Below are 20,667 nucleotides of genomic sequence, written 5' to 3'. Positions count from 1 at the left end.
AACAAAATCACTGATTTTCCAAATCAATGATGTAGACGTTGAGCAATCACAACCCTATCTCTCACCTTTCTGGCTTGCTTTTGCAGCTATTCCCACCTTGGTAATCCCCTGACCTCTTTGGACTCTCCAATAAATAACCAATTCTCATATCTGTATCTTTCCCTCTAGGTTTAATTTTCTTCCTATTCAGTTTATTTTCCATGGTCGATAATTTTAAGAACAATTTTGTCAATGCCATAAACTCTCGTTGCTCTGTCTTATCTCTTCTATCTGGCCAAAACCCTGCCAGTGTAATCCAACTCTTTACTTTTTCCATATATTTATATGTACAACAGAACAATTGTGGGAAAATGTCACAAGACAGGACATATCAGTACCACCAGAAATTTATGATCACCAGCTTCAACTGGGCTCTCAGCATGGCCCTGAAATCCTAGTGTGCTTTCCTAGGCAACTTGCTTTCTTGTTTGCTTAACTATTTCACATTTCTCAGTCTCCTAAATGCCTGTTATCCCATCGACCCTTTCAGCTCAGGTAATATCAAAACTATCAACTCCCGGTTACCTCCCAACCCTCACCTCTCTCCCAACATTCTTACCTGATGCATCGGAAGAGAGTACTCTTTTCTCGTCTTGGCCAATTTTCCGTGCCCAAGAATCCTTCTCTTGCCTTTCAAGAACCTTACAGAACGGATTCTCCCTCTTCACCTGTGTCTTCAACCGCTACTCTTAATGAGGATTTCTCATCAACATTTCAATTTGATCTACTCTTTCTCAGCTTAAAAGAAAATACCCTTTCCTCAACTACATGGCACATTTTAATATTAGCATTTTCAGTATCATTAACAGTATTACTATAAGTACAATCTATAAAACATTTTGAGGTACAGCCTCATCGACTTTCCTTTTCCTGTGCGCTAGAATCGAATGGCATTGTAAAATAGTTTCAAGGTTATCTAACACCCTACTGCCAGCAGGCAGCTCTGTGTCAAAAAGGGAAAAAGGAAACAAAAATACGAATTGTGAGAGTACAATCTAAGATTTGGACCCAGGTTCCTGTCATTACTACTTATGCTAGTTGTATCTTAATAGTTACCACCTGAAAGCTTTCTGTCATTTCTACTTATTTTGTTTATACCTCAGTAGTTTCCACCTGAAAGCTGTTTACTATCCAGTGAAGAGGAGGATATCCATGAAGGAGCAAACAACTAAAACAATAAAATAAATCAACAGTTCTTTCAAGGAGATTTCAAATGAGCTCCAGATCTATAATGAGATGTTGGCTTGGGCTTGAAAAAAATTTTTTGTATTTTTTTAAAATTTAATTTTATTTATTAATATAGTCAAAAAGGTAAGAGGGGAAGAAAATGGCAAGTACATTAAAAGAAACTATTGTTTTACCTTGATTTTCTGGAACTAGGGCAGAAAGAAAGGCTTTGAATATTACTCACATGTCCAGCAAATATTGACATATATTATAAAATAAACATCTGTGCACACCAATCATCCCAACAAATAGAACACTATCCAGCTCTCGAAGGATATGTGAACAAATTTCCTTTTTCCCAGAGGCAATGTTCTGATTTTCATGTTTATAATTTTTGTCATTTCCTTTCTTTTTTTTTGTTTGTTTTTTAAATTTTTGAATTTTATTTTATTTTATTTATTTTTTTATACAGCAGGTTCTTATTAGTCATCAATTTTATACACATTAGTGTATACATGTCAATCCCAATCTCCCAGTTCATCACACCACCCCCCCCACCCCCCCACGGCTTTCCCCCCTTGGTGTCCGTACGTTTGTTCTCTACATCTGTGTCTCAATTTCTGCCATGCAAACTGGTTCATCTGTACCATTTTTCTAGGTTCCACATATATGCGTTAATATACGATATTTGTTTTTCTCTTTCTCACTTACTTCACTCTGTATGACAGTCTCTAGGTCCATCCACGTCTCTACAAATGACCCAATTTCGTTCCTTTTCATGGCTGACTAATATTCCATTGTATATATGTACCACTTCTTCTTTATCCATTCGTCTGTCAATGGGCATTTAGGTTGCTTCCATGACCTGGCTATTGTAAATAGTGCTGCAGTGAACATTGAGGTGCATGTGTCTTTTTGAATTATGGTTTTCTCTGGGTATATGCCCAGTAGTGGGATTGCTGGGTCATATGGTAATTCTATTTTTAGTTTTTTAAGGAACCTCCATACTGTTCTCCATAGTGGCTGTATCAATTTACATTCCCATCAACAGTGCAAGAGGGTTCCCTTTTCTCCACACCCTCTCCAGCATTTGTTGTTTGTAGGTTTCCTGATGATGCCCATTCTAACTGGTGTGAGGTGATACCTCATTGTAGTTTTGATTTGCATTTCTCTAATGATTAGTGATGTTGAGCAGCTTTTCATGTGCTTCTTGGCCATCTGTATGTCTTCTTTGGAGAGATGTCCATTTAGGTCTTCTGCCCATTTTTGGATTGGGTTGTTTGTTTTTTTAATATTGAGCTGCATGAGCTGTTTATATATTTTAGAGATTAATCCTTTGTCCATTGATTCGTTTGCAAATATTTTCTCCCATTCTCAGGGTTGTCTTTTCGTCTTGTTTATTGTTTCCTTTGCTGTGCAAAAGCTTTGAAGTTTCATTAGGTCCCATTTGTTTATTTTTGTTTTTATTTCCATTATTCTAGGAGGTGGATCAAAAAAGATCTTGCTGTGATTTATGTCAAAGAGTGTTCTTCCTATGTTTTCCTCTAAGAGTTTTATAGTGTCCGGTCTTACATTTAGGTCTCGAATCCATTTTGAGTTTATTTTTGTGTATGGTGTTAGGGAGTGTTCTAATTTCATTCTTTTACATGTAGCTGTCCAGTTTTCCCAGCACCACTTATTGAAGAGACTGTCTTTTCTCCATTGTATATCCCTGCCTCTTTTGTCATAGATTAGTTGACCATATGTGTGTGGGTTTATCTCTGGGCTTTCTATCTTGTTCCATTGATCTATGTTTCTGTTTTTGTGCCAGTACCATATTGTCTTGATTACTGAAACTTTGTAGTATAGTCTGAAGCCAGGGAGTCTGATTCCTCCAGCTCCATTTTCTTCCCTCAAGACCGCTTTGGCTATTCGGGGTCTTTTGTGTCTCCACACATATTTTAAGATTTTTGTTCTGGTTCTGTAAAAAAAATGCCATTGGTAATTTGATAGGGATTGCATTGAATCTGTAGATTGCTTTGGGTAGTAGAGTCATTTTCACAATATTGATTCTTCCAATCCAACAACATGTTACATCTCTCCATCTGTTGGTATCATCTTTAATTTCTTTCATCAGTGTCTTATAGTTTTCTGCATACAGGTCTTTTGTCTCCCTAAGTAGGTTTATTCCTAGGTATTTTATTCTTTTTTGTAGCAGTGGTACATGGGAGTGTTTCCTTAATTTCTCTTTCAGATTTTTCATCATTAGTGTATAGGAATGCAAGAGATTTCTGTGCCTTAATTTTGTGTCCTGCTACTTTACCAAATTCATTGATTAGATCTAGTAGTTTTCTGCTAGCATCTTAAGGATTCTCTATGTATAGTATCATGTCACCTGCAAACAGTGACAGTTTTACTTCTTCTTTTCCAATTTGTATTCCTTTTATTTCTTTTTCTTCTCTGATTGCCATGACTAGGACTTCCAAGACTATGTTGAATAATAGTGGTGAGAGTGGACATCATTGTCTTGTTCCTGATCTTAGAGGAAATGCTTTCAGTTTTTCACCATTGAGAATGATATTTGCTGTGGGTTTGTTGTATATGGCCTTTATTATGTTGAGGTACGTTCCCTCTATGCCCACTTTCTGGAGAGTTTTTATCATAAATGGGTGTTGAATTTTCTCAACAGCTTTTTCTGCATCTACTGAGATGATCATATGGTTTTTCTTCTTCAATTTGTTAATATGGTTTATCACATTGATTGATTTGTGCATATTGAAGAATCCTTGCATCCCTGGGATAAATCCCACTTGATCATAGTGTATGATGCTTTTAATGTGTTGTTGGATTCTGTTCGCTAGTATTTTGTTGACGATTTTTGCATCTATATTCATCAGTGATACTGGTCTGTAATTTTCTAATTTTTGTAGTATTTTTGTCTGGTTTTGGTATCAGGGTGATGGTGGCCTCCTAGAATGAGTTTGGGAGTGTTCCTTCCTCTGCAATTTTTTGGAAGAGTTTGAGAAGGATGGGTGTTAGCTCTTCTCTAAATGTTTGATAGAATTCACCTGTGAAACCACCTGGCCCTGGACTTTTGTTTGTTGGAAGATTTTTAATCACAGTTTCAATTTCATTACTTCTGATTGGTCTGTTCATATTTTCTATTTCTTCCTGGTTCAGTCTTGGAAGGTTATACCTTTCTAAGAATTTGTCCATTTCTTCCAGGTTGTCCATTTTATTGGCATAGAGTTGCTTGTAGCAGTCTCTTAGGATTCTTTGTATTTCTGCGGTGTCTGTTGTAACTTCTCCTTTTTCATTTCTAATTTTATTGATTTGAGTCCTCTCCCTCTTTTTCTTGATGAGTCTGGCTAATGGTTTATCAATTTTGTTTATCTTCTCAAAGAACCAGCTTTTAGTTTTCTTGATCTTTGCTATTGTTTTCTTTGTTTCTATCTCATTTATTTCTGCTCTGATATTTATGATTTATTTTCTTCTACTAACTTTGGATTTTGTTTGTTCTTCTTTCTCTAGTTCCTTTAGGTGTAAGGTTAGATTGTTTATTTGAGATGTTTGTTGTTTCTTGAGGTAAGATTGTATTGCTATAAACTTCCCTCTTAGAACTGCTTTTGCTGCATCCCATAGGTTTTGGATCGTCGTGTTTTCATTGTCATTTGTCTCTAGGTATTTTTTGATTTCCTCTTTGATTTCTTCAGTGATCTCCTGGTTATTTAGTAACGTATTGTTTAGCCCCCACGTGTTTGTGTTTTTTACGTTTTTTTCCCTGTAATTGATTTCTAATCTCATAGCATTGTGGTCACAAAAGATGCTTCATATGATTTCAATTTTCTTAGATTTACTGAGGCTTGGTTTGTGACCCAAGATGTGATCTATCCTGGAGAATGTTCCGTGCGCACTTGAGAAGAAAGTGTAATCTGCTGTTTTTGGATGGAATGTCCTATAAATATCAATTACATCTATCTGGTCTATTGTGTCATTTAAAGCTTGTGTTTCCTTATTAATTTTCTGTTTGGATGATCTGTCCATTGGTGTCAGTGAGGTGTTAAAGTCCCCCAGTGTTATTGTGCTACTGTCTATTTCCTCTTTTATAGCTGTTAGCAGTTGCCTTATGTGTTGAGGTGCTCCTGTGTTGGGTATATATATATTTATAATTGTTATATTTTCTTCTTGGATTGATCCATTGATCATTATGTAGTGTCCTTCCTTGTCTCTTGTAACATTCCTTATTTTAAATTCTATTTTATCTGATATGAGTATTGCTACTCCAGCTTTCTTTTGATTTCCATTTGCATGGAATACCTTTTGCCATCCCCTCACTCTCAGTCTGTGTGTCCCTAGGTCTGAAGTGGGTCTCTTGTAGACAGCATATATATGGGTCTTGTTTTTGTATCCATTCAGCGAGCCCATGTCTTTTGGTTGGAGCATTTAATCCATTCACATTTAAGGTAATTATTGATATGTATGTTCCTATGACCATTTTCTTAATTGTTTTGGGTTTATTTTTGTAGGTCCTTTTCTTCTCTTGTGTTTCCCACTTAGAGAAGTTCCTTTAGCATTTGCTGTAGAGCAGGTTTGGTGGTGCTGAATTCTCTTAGCTTTTGCTTGTCTGTAAAGCTTTTGATTTCTCTATCAAATCTGAATGAGGTCCTTGCTGGGTAAAGTAATCTTGGTTGTAGGTTCTTGCCTTTCATCACTTTAAGTATATCATGCCACTCCCTTCTGGCTTGTAGAGTTTCTGCTGAGAAATCAGCTGTTAACATTATGGGAGTTCCTTTGTATGTTATTTGTCATTTTTCCCTTGCTGCTTTCAATAATTTTTCTTTTCTTTATTTTTTGCCAATTTGATTAGTATGTGTCTTGGCACGTTTTTCCTTGGGTTTATCCTATATGGGACTCGCTGCGCTTCCTGGACTTGGGTGGCTATTTCCTTTCCCATGTTAGGGAAGTTTTTGAGTATAATCTCTTCAAATATTTTCTTGGGTGATTTCTCTCTCTCTTCTCCTTCTGGGACCCCTATAATGCGAATGTTGTTGCGTTTAATGTTGTCCCAGAGGTCTCTTAGGCTGTCTTCATTTCTTTTCATTCTTTTTTCTTTATTCTGTTCCACAGTAGTGAATTCCACCATTCTGTCTCCTAGGTCACTTATCCGTTCTTCTGCCTCAGTTATTCTGCTATTGATTCCTTCTAGTGTAGTGTTCATTTCAGTTATTGTATTGATCATCTCTGTTTGTTTGTTCTTTAATTCTTCTAGGTCTTTGTTAAACATTTCTTGCATCTTCTCGATCTTTGCCTCCATTGTTTTTCCAAGGTCCTGGATCATCTTCACTATCATTATTCTGAATTCTTTTTTCTGGAAAGTTGCCTATCTCCACTTCATTTAGTTGTTTTTCTGGGGTTTTATCTTGTTCCTTCATGTGGTTTATAGCCCTCTGCCTTTTCATATTGTCTATCTTTCTGTGAATGTGGTTTTTGTTCTACAGGCTGCAGGATTGTAGTTCTTCTTGCTTCTGCTGTCTCTCCTCTGGTAGATGTGGCGATCTAAGAGGGAAATGTTTTTACCTTCTGTAGAAAAATGTACTGGAGTCAGTAAAATTCTCAACTACTAAGACATCCCTTCTGAAAAAGCAAAATAAAAACGAAAATTCCCCCCAGCAAAAAACACATGAAAATCTGCTTGGGGGGAAACATCACATCTGATTGTTTTGACTCATAAAAGATTTTGAGTTCTCAAGTATTCTCTGCAGCTCTACCCTGCTCTCATTGCTGGCAAATGGTAAAGCAGTTTACATTCTTAAGAGATATTGAAGGAAGGAGACTCTATAATTCCTCTCAGGAATTTGTTCAGTACTTTACAACCTTTGCTGTCAGGAAACTATTCTTCATATTTAACCAAAATCCCACAAGCCAAAGATTAGACCCATTTCCTCTGATTTAGTCCTCAGTGGAGATTGGTAACAGCTGGTCAACCTCTGCCTAATTTCCTTTATAAATTGGAAGGCTGAGGTCATTCCACAATCTTCCCTTCTTCTGGGTAATGATCCCATTCATTTAACCTGTTCTCATATCACCTATTTGCAAACCCTGAATTATCTTAGTTCATGCCTGGGAATTCAAAGTTTTTCTTATCTCTAATACGTTGTATACAAGACACTTTAATGTATGTACCAGAGTTGAGAGTAATTTCATTCCTCTGTTACAACTAAGTTCTTAAGATCCTGTATCATATACACTTTTAAATAATATTCTGCATTTCTACTATGTCATTATCTGTGTTCTCTGTGATTACTCTCTTCTTTTTAGCTACGTCACACATTCTTAAATTTAGTGTATTTTTTCTTCTGTATTTGAATCACTTTATGAACATGAATCTTTAAACTGAATTCCATTTTTTTCTGGCTGGGACAAAATATCTTATTATCATGGCAAATATCTTATTCTAATTTGAAATTACCTATGATTTTAATTTATATGCTCTATATTCCATTAATGTGATCATCAAATAAAATATGAAAAAAACCCAACTAGATTAGACATAAACTCCACAAAATATCTAGCTTCTAGGTCAGTGTTACCTTTGAGGACTGTTCATTTTTTCCCTAGGAAAATATTTCCATTGGACGATAATATTAGCTAGGCAATCTTTGGGGGCAACACACATACATATTTTGTTTGGGGGGGTTAATCTGCTTTGCTGCTGCACCGAGTTTGTTCCTCAAGCATCATTTTCTTTGCCTTCTGTGGACAGATGAGAAATGGCTCACTGTGAGCTTTTGCCATTTGGCTTTGGTGTATGCTGGCCTGCTGTGCAGCAGGGTTTTGTCAGAGTATCTTACTCCTCTTGTGTGCCACCAAACCGTGGCTACAAGCTGTTGCCAACGAAATTCTTACCATAACCACAAAAAGCAGTATGTGCAGAAAGCTTGCCTATAGTCTGACAGAAAAATCACTGAAAGGAGGAGTTGACGTTCATGCCAGACTGTATATTTCTGGGGTCATAATTTCCATTCCCACAGTGATCCTATTCAAGTCAAGATAAATTACACCTATTCTAACTAGTTCTGTCATTCTGGTCTCCAGAAAAGCTAGATTGGTCCCACAGGCTATTTTTCCACAAAGCCATGCTTCTTATTATTCTTTTGTTCCTAAGGTGTTTGCCAGTTGATTTTCTAATGATTAAATTTAGCTCTTTGGAGGGAAGAGTTGTTGAACTTTTAAACCTACAGTTTCTAAGGGGTATTTGGAAGGAAGAGGCATTAAACTCTTTACTTTATAATTTCTAAAGAGCCCCTTTCTTTTGTAGAAAGACAGGCACTGCATTGACTCTTACTGACAGGATTTACAGTTAACCAAAAATACTAAAGATCAGCATTTTAAAACCAAGGCAATAAATCAATTCTTGATTTTTGTCTTTAAAAAACATATAACCATGGAATATGAAACTTTCCAGGGAAGTTCTCTTCTCTATTCCAAAGGCAGACTTACAGAGAATGCTCTATTTTAAAGTGATCATGAATTAGAGCAATCACCTCATTGCTCTGAGTTGAAAAATAGTCTGTATCTCTTAGTGTTCATTCAGACCTACATTTCACACAATGACTTAAAGCTGTTTCCAAATTTAACACTGTTAAATTTTAAAAAATGAAACCATAATTTGAGGTTACAAGGTTTTCTTTTAGACATGTCTCATTTGAACTTACAGCTCCCTTATGAAATTGAAAATCATTCATATCAATGGTTTTCAAAGTTGTTTGCTTGCATAGGCCCTAAGGCCCTAGAGGATTTCTATTCATTTATTCAACAAATATTTTTTTGAGCATCTTCTATGGACAGGTGCTATTCTATGTTTTTGGGGTACATCAGTAAACAAAAACCAAGATCCTGCCTTCAAGGAGCTTACAGTTTAGAAACAGATAATAAACATAATAAAGAAATTAAATAGTATGTTTGAAGGTGATGTGTGCTATGGAAAAAAAAAAGTAGAAGAGGAAAAATAGAGGTCAGGATTGCAAAAGCAAGGGAATGCATTGGGAAGTTTGTAATATTAATAAGATTTGAGCAATGTGTTAAAAGAGAGGAGAAGTCAGGAATTCCCTGGCAGTCCAGTGGTTAGGACTCCACACTTCCACTGCAGGGGGCACAGGTTTGATCCCTGGTCGTGGAACTAAGATCCTGTGAGCCACGTGGCATGGCCAAAAAAAAAAAAAAAAAAAAAGGAAGGGGGAAATTGGAAGATCACTCCAGACAAAGGAGAAATCCTGTGCACAGACCCTAATATGGGAGCTTGCTGGGCATGTTCAAGGGTGCCAGTGTTTCTGGAATATGGTAAAGAGTAGGGACAGGTAAAAGAGGAATTCAGAGAGGCAATGGGAGGCCAGATCCTGAGGGAACTTGGCAGCCATTATATGGACTTTGGTTTTAACTCTGAGTAAGATGGAGGAAGAGGGCACTGGAGGGTTTTAAGACAGGAATAACATGACCTGAACTGCATTTTTTCTTCCAGTTTTACTGAGATATAATTGACATAGAGCACTGTATACGTTTAAGGTGTACCGCAAAATAATTTGACTTACATACCTCACGAAATGGTTATCACAATTAAGTTTAGATAACATCCATCATCTCATAAAGATACAAATATTTTTAAAGGATCATTGTGGTTACTTTGTTGAAAATAGACTGTATAGCAGCAAAGGTAGAAGTAGGGAGACCTCTAAGGAGGGTATTGAACAATTCAAGTGAGAAATGATGGTGTCTCAGAAAAGGCTAGTGAGAAGTCTGATTATGGACTTTTTGGAAGGTGAGTTACAAGATTTCTAGATGCACTGAATGTGCAACATAAGAGAAAGGAAGGAGTAAAGGATGGCTCAGGGCTTTTGAGGTAAATAAATATATATACACAACATAAAGTTTGTAGATAAGCCTGAAGTTCAAGAGAGAGGACTGGGATAGCAACGTACAATTGAGAGTCATTGGTAATATGATAGACTATGTTATTTAAGGCCATGAGGTTGAATGAGATCACAAAGGGTGTGTGTGTTGAGAACAATCAAGGATCAAGGACTGGGTCATATGGCGGACCAACATTTTGAGGTTGGAGTGAAGAGGAAGAAAAAACAAAGGAGACTGGGAAAGAGAGACCAGTGAGGGAGAAAGAACACAAAGGCGATATGTAGCTAAGAGAAAAATTTATATCAAGGAAGAAAGATTAATCAATTACTATATTAAATCCTACTGGTAGATCAAGGAAGCTGAAGCAGAAATGATCAATGGATTTAATAACTGTGAAAGTCATTAGTGAACTTTATAATAAACTTTTGGTGTAATGTTGGGTGAAAGCCTAACTTTGTAGCACTTCATAGGTTAAGGAGAGAATTGGAGAAAAGGAATCAGGGGAAGCAAGTATAGACAATTTTTGAGGAGTCTTATTAGAAATGAGAGCAAAAAATGGATAGTAGTTTTCAGAGTAAGTGAGGTTAAAAATAGGGTATTTTAAAGATAGAAAAAGAAAACCTCAGCATGTTTGGATACTGATAGGAAATTTGGTAGATAGTAAAAAATTGATTATGTGAGAAGAGGTGGAATTGCTAGTCTCAGTTCTTGACTAGGGAGAGAGAGGGTGGGAGCTATGCCCAAGTGGCGGAATTGGTTTTCCACCATAGCATGATAGTTATCTATAGTATCGGGTGGGAAAGCAGAGAATATGGTTACATTTATTGGTGGGTGAATTTGTATGGTGGTGGGAGACTGTGGAGGTGTTGCAGTTACTGGAAATGGCAAGGTCTAATCCATGATCCTGGAAGTTAATGGCTAAAGTAGGATGAAGCACGAGATCATTGGAGGAGAAGAGTTTAAGAAACTGAATTCACTGACTGGATGAAATAATGTACTGTCACCTTTGGTAGGCGTTACTGATGCTGTCTTTGCTTGTTCTCATTGCACTGTCCCTCAGATGAAATATACTTTTGTTGCCTATAATTAGGGGAGAGAAAAATTATCATTAAACAAAAAAAGTCATCACTCTAGCTACTCCTACTCTACAATATATCTAAATTCAGAACATTCCAGCATGGGCCAAAACCTCTATTTCTAACACCACTCACAGAAATATGTATAAATCAGGGATATATAAAGTCCTACCATGGATTTATGGTGCTTTGCTCAAATAAGGCTTCACTGACAGCAATATTTTCAGCCTTTCCTATATTTGGCACTCTCAGAGATTTTTACACCCTGGCACAATGTACATAGTAAAATTCAGTATGGCTGAACTACTCACCTCACTTTTATACTGTGAAAGGGAAAGTGGGAGAGGAAAATTGGCATGACTCCTTGAGGCAGATCAGTTTTAAGGAAAAGTACATATGAAAGTTGAGAATAAGGAAATTGATTCCCTTAAAACTTTCCATGTTCACATCCTGCATGAGAAGTCTTTGTGTGCCCTAGTTTTCAGGTCACCGATATAGATAGTTGAAAATTTAAAACAATTTGGCTCATTAACACTCTGTCTGGAAAAAAAAATCTGTCACAGCTTAACATATTCAAGATGAATGGTTAGTTCAATTAAAGCAGAGGGCAAATGAAACAAAAAACAAGTTGGAGCTCTCCAGAAAGAAAGGACTTTATTTTCCTAAATGAATAACTATATTATCTTTTAGATAACATTTCCACTGAGTGTCCATTCTTGAAATTTTATGACTCTGTATGGTGCTTGACTGTCTGGAACAGTAAATCCAAGGATGGCAATAAACCCATACTCCAGAGCAGGAGAGACTCAAGGAAACTTGCCCCAACAGTAGTGGTTGACAACACAGATTTACTCTTGCAGAAAAGCCTGTATCCAGGGGTTTCAATGGTCTTCAAATACAGTTTAAGCAAACACCAACATGGGCATTAGTACAAACTGAAGTACCTGGGTATCCCAACAGGTTGATAGAGGCTGCAACATAGATTGAAGCAAGGTTATTTAGAATCTGAGTCATACAGATAATCACCATGAGGGAAGCTTATCCATGGGTAGCTGAGCTTCCAGTCAACAAAGCCAACAATCTGTAACTTGACTGAGAAGTTACCTCTGCAGCTATTATCAAGATATGTCTTTCTGTAGAAGGAGAGGATAACAATTCTCACTGATAAATGGAGAATATCAAGTGGAGACTATTTGCTTCAATTAAGAGATTTCTGGACATCCCAGGGCATCTCTGCCTTCAGCCAGACCAACTCCTTCTCTTGCTAGACTCTGGTAATGGGTCTAATGCACATTCCACTTGAAAGTAACTGATGAACAGACAGTGGCAAGAACCACCATGAGTTTAGCAACACTTGGACATTTTACTACTTTTAAGAGCATCTACATAAATTGGAGAATTACTAATACATATATCTGTATGATATTTTATTTATTCTGAAAAAAGTTAGTGTTTGATAGACTCCTTACTTAATTTCAAAACTTCCTATTGTCAAGTGGGTTAGAAATGGAAAGTCATTGTTCTAATCTAATTCCTTCCAACCTTCTTGTATTACCTTGATTCAAGGAAGCCTCATTCCCCAATAGTCAGTATTGAAGTATGTCATCTATATTCATGATTCTAAAACTGACTGAGCTTTCTGAGAGATTTATAAGGAAACCTCTCTACAAATCTTGAAATGTGGTGATCAGCACATGGGCTCCTTGTAAACTTGATCTGAAGTTTTCATTTCAGAAAGAGACAATATGGAATTTGTGAAAACACAATTCTATGAAATGTTTAAAATCTTTGTATTAAAAAGTGTTTTGTCGTCAATCCCTGGCACCTTTACCAATTTTTTTATAAAAAAGTGTTTTGTCAAGAGTTTCCAAGATAGGATTAAGACCTGAATACTTACACTTAGATGAAAACATAGGCAGAACACTCTTTGACATAAATCACAGCAGGATCTTTTTTGACCCACCTCCTAGAGTAATGAAAATAAAAACAAAAATTAACAAATGAGACCCAACATAGGAGCGCCTCAATACACAAGGCAAATGCTAACACCTATAAAAGAGGAAACTGACAGTAATGCAATAACAGTGGGGGACATTTAACACCTCACTTATACCAATGGACAGATCATCCAGACAAAAAATTTATTAGGAAACACAACCTTTAAATGACACAATAGACCAGATAGATGTAACTGATATTTATAGGACATTCCATCCCAAAACAGCAGATTACACTTTCTTCTCAAGTGCACATGGAATATTCTTGAGGATAGATAACATCTTGGGTCACAAATCAAGCCTCAGTAAATCTAAGAAAATTGAAATCATATCAAGCATCTTTTCCAACCACAGTGCTATGAGACTAGAAATCAATTATAGGGGAAAAAAAATGTAAAAAACACAAACACATGGAAGCTGAACAATCCACTACTAAATAACCAAGAGATCACTGAAGAAATCAAAGAGGAAATCAAAAAATACCTAGAGACAAATGACAGCGAAAACACGACAACCCAAAACCTATGGGATTCAGCAAAGCAGTTCTAAGAGGGAAGTTTATAGCAATACAAGCCTACCTCAAGAAACAAGAAAAATCTCAGATAAACAACCTAAACTTACACCTAAAGCAATTAGAGAAAGAAGAACAAAAAAACCCCAAAATTAGCAGAAGGAAAGAAATCATAAAGATCAGATCAGAAATAAATGAAAAAGAAATGAAGGAAATAATAGCAAAGATCAATAAAACTAAAAGCTGGTTCTTTGAGAAGATAAACAAAATTGATAAACCATTAGCCAGACTCATCAAGCAAAAAAGGGAGAAGGCTCAAATCAACAGAATTAGAAATGAAAAAGGAGAAGTAACAACTGACACTGCAGAAATACAAAGGATCATGAGCTACTACTACAAGCAACAATATGCCAATAATATGGAAAACCTGCAAGAAATGGACAAATTCTTAGAAAAGCACAACCTTCTGAGACTGAACCAGGAAGAAATAGAAAATATAAACAGACCAATCACAAGCACTGAAATTGAAACTGTGATTAAATATCTTCCAACAAGCAAAAGTCCAGGACCAGATGGCTTCACAGGCGAATTCTCTCAAACATTTAGAGAAGAGCTAACACCTATCCTTCTCAAACTCTTCCAAAATATTGCAGAGGGAGGAACACTCCCAAACTCATTCTACGAGGCCACCAACTCCCTGATACCAAAACCAGACAAAGATGTCACAAAAAAAGAAAACTACAGACCAATATCACTGATGAACATAGATACAAAAATCCTCAACAAAATACTAGCAAACAGAATCCAACAACACATTAAAAGGATCATACACCATGATCAAGTGGGGTTTAACCCAGGAACGCAAGCATTCTTCAATATATGCAAATCAATCAATGTGATACACCATATTAACAAACTGAAGGAGAAAAACCATATGAACATCTCAATAGATGCAGAAATAGCTTTAGACAAAATTCAACACCCATTTGTGACAAAAACTCTCCAGAAAGTAGGCATAGAGGGAACTTACCTCAACATAATAAAGGCCATATATGACAAACCCACAGCCAACATCATTCTCAATGACGAAAAACTGAAACCATTTCCTCTAAAATCAGGAAAAGACGAGGATGTCCATTCTCACCACTATTATTCAACATAGTTTTGGAAATTTTAGCTACATCATTCAGAGAAGAAAAAGAAATAAAAGGAATCTAAATTGGAAAAGAAGAAGTAATGTTGTTACTGTTTGCAGATGACATGATACTATACGTAGTGAATCCTAAGGATGCTACCAGAGAACTACTAGAGCTAATCAATGAATATGGTAAAATAGCAGGATATAAAATGAATGCACAGTAATCTCTTGCATTCCTATACACTAATGATGAAAAATCTGAAAGAGAAATTAAGGAAACACTCCCATTTACCATTGCAACAAAAAGAATAAAATACCTAGGAAAAAACCTACCTAAGGAGACAAAAGATCTGTATGCAGAAAACTATAAGACACTGATGAAAGAAATTAAAGATGATACAAACAGATGGAGAGATATACCATGCTCTTGGATTGGAAGAATCAACATTGTGAAAATGACTATACTATCCAAAGCAATCTACAGATTCAATGCAATCTCTGTTCAAACTACCAATGGCATTTTTCACAGAACTAGAACAAAAAGTTTCACAATTTGTATGGAAACACAAAAGACCCCGAATAGCCAAAGCAATCTTGAGAAAGAAAAACGGAGCTGGAGAAATCAGGCTCCTGGACTTCAGATTATAATACAAAGCTACAGTAATCAAGAAAGTATGGTACTGGCACAAAAACAGAAATATAGATCAATGGAACAGGATAGAAAGCCCATAGATAATCCCACGCACATATGGTCACCTTATCTTTGACAAAGGAGGCAAGAATATACAATGGAGAAAAGACAGCCTCTTCAATAAGTGGTGCTGGGAACACTGGACAGCTACATGTAAAAGAATGAAGTTAGAACACTTCCTACCACCATACACAAAAATAAACTCAAAATGGATTAAAGACCTAAATGTAAGGCCAGACACTATAAAACTCTTAGTGTTTTAGTGAAACACTTAGTGAAAATATAGGCAGAACACTCTATGACATAAATCACAGCAAGATCCTTTTTGATCCACCCCCCTAGAGAAATGGAAATAAAAGCAAAAATAAGAAAATGGGACCTAATGAAACTTAAAACTTTTGCACAGCAAAGGAAACCATAAACAAGACGAAAAGACAACCCTCAGAACAGGAGAAAATATTTGCAAACGAAGCAACAGACAAAGGATTAATTTCCAAAATATACAAGCTCATGAAGCTCAATATCAAAAATACAAAGAACCCAATCCATTAATGGGCAGAAGTTGTAAACAGACGTTTTTCCAAAGAAGATATAGAGATTGCCAACAAGCACATGAAAGGATGCTCAACATCACTAATCATTAGAGAAATGCAAATCAAAACTACAATGAGTTATCACCTCACACTGGTCAGAATGGCCATCATCAAAAAATTTACAAACAGTAAATGCTGAAGAGGGTGTGGAGAAAAGGGAATACTCTTGCACTGTTGGTGGGAATGTAAATTGATACAGCCACTATGGAGAACAGTATGGACGTTCCTTAAAAAACTAAAAATAGAACTACCATATGACCCAGCAATCCCACTACTGGGCATACACCCTGAGAAAACCATAATTCAAAAAGAGTCATCTAACACAATGTTCATTGCTGCTTTATTTACAATAGCCAGGACATGGAAGCAACCTAAGTGTCCATCGACAGATGAATGGATAAAGAAGACATGACACATATATACAATGGAATATTACTCAGCCATGAAAAGAAATGAATTGAGTTATTTGTAGTGAGGTGGATGGACCTGGAGTCTGTCATACAGAGTGAAGTAAGTCAGAAAGAGAAAAACTAATACCATATGCTAACACATATATATGGAATCCAAAAAAAAAGAGAAAAAATGGTTCTGATGAACCTAAGGGCAGGACAGGAACAAAGACGTAGACGTAGAGAATGGACTTGAGGACACGGGGATGGGGAAGCGTAAGCTGGGACGAAGTGAGAGAGTGGCATTGACATATATACACTACCAAATGTAAAATAGATAGCTAGTGGAAAGCAGCTGCATCGCATGGGGAGATCAGCTCGGTGCTTTGTGACCACCTAGAGGGGTGGGAGAGGGAAGGTGGGAGGGAAACGCAAGAGGGAGGGGATATGGGGATATATGTATACATATAGCTGATTCACTTTGTTATACAGCAGCAACTAACACAACATTGTAAGGCAATTATACTCCGATAAAGATGTCAAAAAAAAAAAAAAGACATGTATGTCAGGTCCACGAAGTATTTAAGCTTAACTTACAAACAGTGCTTATGCAGGAAAACCTGGCTTAAAAGTCTGAGGAGAGACATTCCCTTTTCCTTCCAGCTGCTGATCTTGAGACCTTTTCCTTCTCTCCCTCCACCCTCCCTCCTCCAGGTTCTTCCTGACTGTTCTCCCAGCACCACTTTAGTGTAAAATCTATGGCAAGAGAAGGGTGAGGGCCAAGGAAGAAGGGAAGCCACTCCCCAGTAGCCCCCTTGTCCTCCTCGCTGTCCCACTACCAGCTCATCTGTCTGCCGGATCTCCACTGCTAAGTCTAAGATCTCCTGCATCATCCAGAGCCTCCACCTTACCCTGATGCAGAGCTTCTACTCTGACTCCAACGGTGAAATGCCAAGAGGAAATGTTTGAGGAAAAATTTTGAACTTTCCTTTGAAGTATAGACCATCTTACCTCAGTCCATTTTGAACAGTACCTAAAAGGCCAACATTATCACTAAGTGGTCTTGTATTTCCTTAGAGTGTAAGTAAAAAGTACATAAGAGGCAGAAAAAAGGCCTCTTTAACCCCCAAAAGGGGCATAATTAGTAAAATTAAGAGTTGTAGAGGTGGGAAGATGGCGGAAGAGTAAGATGCGGAGATCACCTTCCTTCCCACAGATACATTAGAAATACATCTACACGTGGAACTGCTCCTACAGAACACCCACTGAACGCTGGCAGAAGACGTCAGACCTCCCAAAAGGCAAGAAACTCCCCACGTACCTGGGTAGGGCAAAAGAAAAAAGAAATAACAGAGACAAAAGAATAGGGACGGGACCTGCACCAGTGGGAGGGAGCTGTGAAGGAGGAAAGGTTTCCACGCACTAGGAGCCCCTTCGCGGGCGGAGACTGCGGGTGGCGGAGGGGGAAGCTTCGGAGCCACGAAGGAGAGCGCAGCCACAGGGGTGCGGAGGGCAAAGCGGAGAGATTCCCGCACAGAGGCTCGGCGCCGAGCAGCACTCACCAGCCCGAGAGGCTCGTCTGCTACCCCGCCGGGGCGGGCGGGGCTGGGAGCTGAGGCTCCGGCTTCGGTCGGATCGCAGGGAGAGGCCTGGGGTTGGCGGCGTGAACACAGCCTGAAGGGGTTAGCGCACCACAGCGAGCCGGGAGGGAGTCCGGGAGAAGGTCTGCAGCTGCCGAAGAGGCAAGAGACATTTTCTTACCTCTTTGTTTCCTGGTGCGCGAGGAGAGGGGATTCAGAGCGCCGCCTAAACGAGCTCCAGAGATGGGCGCGAGCCGCAGCCATCAGCGCGGACCCCAGAGATGGGCATGAGACGCTAAGGCTGCTGCTGCCGCCACCAAGAAGCCTGTGTGCGAGCACAGGTCACTCTCCACACCGCCCCTCCCGGGAGCCTGTGCAGCCCGCCACTGCCAGCGTCCCGTGATCCGGGGACAACTTCCCCGGGAGAACGCACAGTGCGCCTCAGGCTGCTGCAACGTCACGACGCCTCTGACGCCGCAGGCTCGCCCCGCCTCCTCCGTACGGCTCCCTCCCCCCCCCCCCCCCCCCGCCTGAGTGAGCCAGAGCCCCCGAAGCAGCTGCTCCTTTAACCCCGTCCTGTCTGGGCGGGGAACAGACGCCCTCAGGCGACCTACACGCAGAGGCGGGTCCAAATCCAAAGCTGAACCCCGGGAGCTGTGCGAACAAAGAAGAGAAAGGGAAATCCCTCCCAGCAGCCTCAGCAGTAGCGGATTAAAACTCCACAAACAACTTGATGTGCCTGCATCTGTTGAATACCTGAATAGACAACGAATCATCCCAAATTCAGGAGGTGGACTTTGGGAGCAGGATATATTAATTTTTCCCCTTTTCCTTTTTTTGTGAGTGTATATGTGTATGCTTCTGGGTGAGATTTTGTCTGTATAGCTTTGCTTTATAATAGCTTTATTTTATTTCATTTTATTTTATCCTCTTTCTTTATTCCTTTCTATTTTTTCTCCCTTTTACTCTGAGCTGTGTGGATGAAAGGCTCTTGGTGCTCCAGGCAGGCATCAGGGCTGTGCCTCTGAGGTGGGAGAGCCAACTTCAGGACACTGGTCCACAAGAGACCTCCCAGCTCCATGTAATACCAAATGGCGAAAATCTCTCTGAGATCTCCATCTCAACATCAAGACCCAGCTTCACTCAGTGACCAGCAAGCTACAGTGCTGGACACCCTATGCCAAACAACTAGCAAGACAGGAACACAGCCCCATCCATTAGCAGAGAGGCTGCCTAAAATCATAATAAGGCCATAGACACCCCAAAACACACCACCAGATGTGGACATGTCCACCAGAAAGACAAGATCCAGCCTCATCCACCAGAACACAGGCACTAGTTCCCTCCACCAGGAAGCCTACACAACCCACTGAACCAACCTTAGCCACTGGGGACAGCTACCAAAAACAATGGGAACTACGAACCTGCAGCCTGTGAAAAGGAGACCCCCAAACACAGTAAGATAAGCAAAATAAGAAGACAGAAAAACACACAGCAGATGAAGGAGCAGGGTCAAAGCACACCAGACCTAACAAATGAAGAGGAAATAGGTAGTCTACCTGAAAAAGAATTCAGAATAATGATAGTAAGGATGATCCAAAATCTTGGAAATAGAATAGACAAAATGCAAGAAACATTTAACAAGGACGTAGAAGAACTAAAGAGGAACCAAGCAACGATGAAAAACACAATAAATGAAATTAAAAATACTCTAGATGGGATCAATAGCAGAATAACTGAGGCAGAAGAACGGATAAGTGACCTGGAAGATAAAATAGTGGAAATAACTACTGCAGAGCAGAATAAAGAAAAAAGAATGAAAAGAACTGAGGACAGTCTCAGAGACCTCTGGGACAATATTAAATGCACCAACATTCTAATTATAGGGGTCCCAGAAGAAGAAGAGAAAAAGAAAGGGACTGAGAAAATATTTGAAGAGATTATAGTTGAAAACTTCCCTAATATGGGAAAGGAAATAGTTAATCAAGTCCTGAAAGCACAGAGAGTCCCATACAGGATAAATCCAAGGAGAAACACGCCAAGACACATATTAATCAAACTATCAAAAATTAAATATAAAGAAAACATATTAAAAGCAGCAAGGGAAAAACAACAAATAACACACAAGGGAATCCCCATAAGGTTAACAGCTGATCTTTCAGCCGAAACTCTGCAAGCCAGAAGGGAGTGGCAGGATATACTTAAAGTGATGAAAGAGAAAAACCTACAACCAAGATTACTCTACCCAGCAAGGATCTCATTCAGATTTGATGGAGAAATTAAAACCTTTACAGACAAGCAAAAGCTGAGAGAGATCAGCACCACCAAACCAGCTTTACAACAAATGCTAAAGGAACTTCTCTAGGCAAGAAACACAAGAGAAGGAAAACACCTACAATAACAAACCCAAAACATTTAAGAAAATGGGAATAGGAACATACATATCGATAATTACCTTAAATGTAAATGGATTAAATGCTCCCACCAAAAGACACAGGCTGGCTGAATGGATACAAAAACAAGACCCATATATATGCTGTCTACAAGAGACCCACTTCAGACCTAGAGACACATACAGACTGAAAGTGAGGGGATGGAAA

The 20,667-nt window shown here is 38.6% G+C and overlaps 1 protein-coding gene across 10 annotated transcripts in view; it reads left to right on the top strand.

Moving 5' to 3' along the window:
* The window catches only part of HPGDS (hematopoietic prostaglandin D synthase), a 167,286-nt gene that overhangs the window by 75,517 nt on the left and 71,102 nt on the right, over positions 1-20,667 (top strand). The gene's annotated exons all lie outside the window — the stretch shown is intronic.

The sequence above is a fragment of the Balaenoptera borealis genome (genome assembly GCF_965194805.1).
Source record: "Balaenoptera borealis genome assembly, chromosome: 4".
NCBI lineage: Eukaryota > Metazoa > Chordata > Mammalia > Artiodactyla > Balaenopteridae > Balaenoptera > Balaenoptera borealis.
This window is presented reverse-complemented; position numbering and strand designations above follow the sequence as displayed.